Source organism: Ascidia mentula, chromosome 1 (assembly GCF_947561715.1).
Source record: "Ascidia mentula chromosome 1, kaAscMent1.1, whole genome shotgun sequence".
NCBI lineage: Eukaryota > Metazoa > Chordata > Ascidiacea > Phlebobranchia > Ascidiidae > Ascidia > Ascidia mentula.
Window position 1 is genome coordinate 7,250,709 of NC_138566.1, and position 4,563 is coordinate 7,255,271.

Consider the following 4,563-nt stretch of genomic DNA (forward strand, 5'->3'; position numbering starts at 1 on the left):
CTTTTAAAGTTGTTTAATACTCAAGCGATTCACTTTTTGATATTTATGCAACTTGCCAGCTATGTTTCAAGCATCTTTTATACTTTTTACGTTGATCACAATATCTGTCACAATACTTTAGTGTAGAATTCTGTAGAATAGCAACGTTCAACGTTCTGAACACGTTCTTATTTTGACATTCACTTTTACTTTTGTGTCAGAATTTCTCTTTCCTATGCTGTTAAGGTTTACTTAAAATGCAACGAAACAAACTTCGACTTGTGTGAGTTGTGTATTTTAGAAAAGTTATACAATATAGTCCTGACTCCTGTGCATATAGCCTGAACCACAACAGTTGCGTATTTTCACCATTGCAAAGCATCCAAAAGTATCACATAATCAAAAAAAATAAGACTAAAAAAGAAAGAAGCTGGATCTCAAAATGCTAACACGGCTTAAAGTGCATGTGGCACGGTCATGGCAACTTTGCGTAAAACTGAAGATACATCCCCAATGAACATATTCCCAAAGTATTTCGTTTCTACGTTAACTATAAAGTGAGGAAAACTGCACAAAAAGTAGCAGCGACCAAAAATCGACGTCATACAAGGCGTTCGCGTCAAAAAATTGCCTTATTTGCATAGTAAAAGCGCCTTGTATTGTCGATATCGAATAGTTTCAAACATAGGAGGACCCCAAAATTACGTTACCGCAAAGGTTAGGGCAAGCTGTGACATCACACAAAAATATGTCAGTGTGACGTCACAAACCAAAGCCTTATTTGTCTCTAATTATTGGCAAACCTAAAGGTACAGCAGCAACGACATAACTCTATACTTCAATAAGGTGGGGATTGTTTGTTTCTTCGTTCAGTGCTATACTGGACGTCATTTTAGGTGTGATGTCATAACTTTAACCTCACCTGATGATTCTAACAGTGACAGTTACGAACTATATTGCTAAAAATATATTGGTGGTTGATTGTGGCGGATTTTATAGTAATAGTGAATTTAAACCACAACTAGTGAAGTACCGCATCGTTTAACTGGGATGACCGAAACCGGTCATTTGGCGGCCGAATCATGTATTTTATGATGTAACGCGACCCCGTATAGGTTAGGCTACTGTCAGACAAAAACTGCTGCTATAACATGATAACTGTGTTCATAATCTTGGTGTTGTCGGTTTTTCTCGGCCGTCTTTGCCAGCCTGCCACAACAAGACTTTTAGCAAAGATAATTAAAGTAACAAGCTTCAGAGCACACCAGGTTTTGCCTGTGTCTCAGTTTCACTCCAAAGAAGCAATTCACGCTTCTCAAACGTTCCACAATCACCGCATAACTCGCCGCTTTAAAAGCTGTTACGGCCACAACAACACTTCTAGCAAAGATAATTAGACTAACAATCTGTATTACACGTCAGGTTTGCTGATCTGCCTGTGCCTTTGTGTTATTCGTGTCATTTCTTTTCCACGCTTTACCTTGTATGATCGTTGACCACTTTCGGTTTCCTCATTTAGAATTCCCACCAAAATTCCCGGACAGTGCAAAGTTACGACACATTTGCCTAAAGTATTAAAAAGTGTGCCCTGCGCATGTACAAGTACTTCAAATTTAGCCTGCACCCAGTGCCGAATACATATTACTTCTAATTGCGGGTACACGAACCTATAGTCAAATGATTTTATTTACAAGCGCATATATTTCCACTATATAAAGTGTACAATGTTGTTTTATCCAGCAAATTAATACAGCACAGTGAAAGTTACAGAAATGGAATTCGTTCTGAACCCAAGAATTAGCTCAAATATAATATGTAAATTCATCATCGGAATTTAATACGGAAATTTAACATAGAAAAAACAGTCATTTATATATAATCGAACTTCCGCTCCGTTAGCTTGTCAGTTACATGTTTTCGATGTTTAGTCGCATTTCACTTTCATTCTTGAGGTTCTAATTCCACCCCATCCTCTTTTCCACATCCACCAGCTCAAAGTATTCTGGGTATTTGCAGTGGTCGACCACAGCCCGTTTAGACGGGCATATCCGCACGCTCTATGCCACCAAGCACCGGCAGATGCTTCACAATTTTCCGAAGCTCTTATACCATGGAAAATACAACGGTTAGTGTGTAAGCATTAACACCGTCATTAAAAAGTTCGGTCGTCATTACTTACAATAAATCATTGTCTCTGTCTCTTGTGGTAAATTTCATTCCGTTTTGGTCACTGTCTGATGGAGTGATAGCGTTTCCTGCATTGCCAGAATATCCATATATAGATATTTCATAGAGATTCGCTTCATTACCAATGCTAAAAGAACTGAAAACAATACAATAATTACGTTTGGTGTTTATGTAACATATGCCTATACAAGAAATACTACACTATTTCAGTTGGCTTGATGCGCGTCACTCTAAGGTTGGTAACCAAATATATGACTCAGCAAAAATACTCAAATGTGAACCCGGAAGTTATGTAGACGTCGTTTTGGTTGAACCGTAAGAAAGGTTGTCAAAAGTTAAATACAAATGAAGACTTAAGATGTGACAAGAATTTATACTACGATTCTTTTGCAGTAGTTCATTTACAAGTAAAAAACAACAACTGGGATTCTTTTATCTCAAGACACTACAATATATTTGACAATTTTATTGTCCTTTATATACCTATATTCAGCAAAGGCGTGTTCAGTAGAAACATGGCAAAGGTCTACACGTAGGCGACACCTCGTGGACGCATTCGTGATGCGATGCAGTTCATCCAAACCTACCAATGTGTGTGCATTAAGTTTTGTGATTCATTAACAATCTTGCAAATACAATCACAGCTTATATGAGGACCCTGCAATGCATTACACGTGAGATTTAAAGTTTTCGGCATAAAATTTTTAGGTCTATACCATGATTTGTTCTGTGCAAAGCTGTGAATCTTTGCATTATCAAAAAAAAAACTACTGGTTTTTGAAAGCAGAAAATCTAAGGTGTTTAAACAGCCAGGAGTTTAAAAACCACTCAAGTTTCATTGGAATACAAACCTAACCAAAACTCTGACGAACTAGTTCCAAACCCGTTCTTGTAGCCCACCCAATCTCGATCGAAGCTTACTGAACCATCAAAACGGTTTTGAACCACCTTAAAAGTAGTAGGAAGGTATTTTCATGTTTTTGAACAACAGAAAAATACTGCCCTACAAGCCAGTGAATGAAAGTATTAACATTTGGGATCCTTTCAATATTCTAATGATGTTGTGTTTGCAATTAACCGTATATAGCTCTATTTATTTCATATGAACACATAACTGTTGGATATTATCATTCACTTGCCTACAGAACATATTTTCCCAAAAGAGTTTTAGAGTAAAACCCATGGCATCAAATTTATTTATCACCTGCCACCCAACTTGCGAGTTTTCTTCCGGAAACACAGGATTCGATATTTCGCAGCCATTCACTGTTTGAAAAGAAGCAAGAAATGTGATTGCAGCTGATAGTGAAATTCGTGTTGTTTCATTATTTTGCAAAAGAAAAATTGTTGATTGTGTTGTGGACAATTTATAGACTTACGTGATTCACATAGCCTTCCCGTGTAACCTATGACACAGGTGCAACTAAAATCTCCCGGTTGATCAACACACGTACCTCCGTTAAGGCAAGGGTTTACAAAAGCGCAAGCGTCCACATCTGGTAAAAAAGCGTCGAAATGAATCCAAAACGTATACAAAACCTCAACATTCCTTGCTTCAGTTTTTTACATAATTAACCTTCACCCTTTCACATTGTGGATGTGTTTTGGTTGCAATAACGTTTTTACTTGCCTGACAATGTAAACCAAGGCGAACCAACGCAGACATTCTGCAACTTTCCACTAGACGAATCGATAAATATGTTGCTGCCATTCGTGTACTTGTAAATCGTTACTTCACCACCAGAACCTACATATTTTCTGATATTTTCTTGTGAATGTTTGAAATTGAAGTTTGGTTTACCTGTAAGATTTCCGGCTTCAACCGCAGCGAAACATATGGAAGTATTCAAATGAAAAGCATTGTTTCCACAAGAATAAGTTTGACCTCGGCAGCCAGAAGGGCAAATAACGGTTTCAATTACGCTGTGGTTGTTGCTGATGGTTGAGCATATCACTGAAACGAAATGATTTTTTCCTATTTACTGGTTATTTAGATTTCACTTCAGGGTTCATGGTGTTGTTGCCAAAGTGATTTCTTATTACATGTTCTTATAAAATGTAAAAAAAAAGCACGAAATGTTACTACAGCATCTCCGCCAAGAGTTTGAATACTTTTAGTTTCAAATGCTGTAATTTGTTAAATCCCGGCTTTGGATCTTGTGTTACATTTTACGTAAACTTTCGCAGCAAAGAAGCGCTAGTGAATACAAACTGTAATTTTGATTACTATTTATAGAACACATACAAAAAGCAACGACGCTAATGTTTTATTTCTCATTAAACTAATTACTTACGACGCTTTAAGTTTTAGTGTTGGGGAGTCGGGTCACTTTATATAGTTAATTGATTATAATGGTTATCGGTCGGGCAGAGACTACAGTTCTATGGCTAGATATA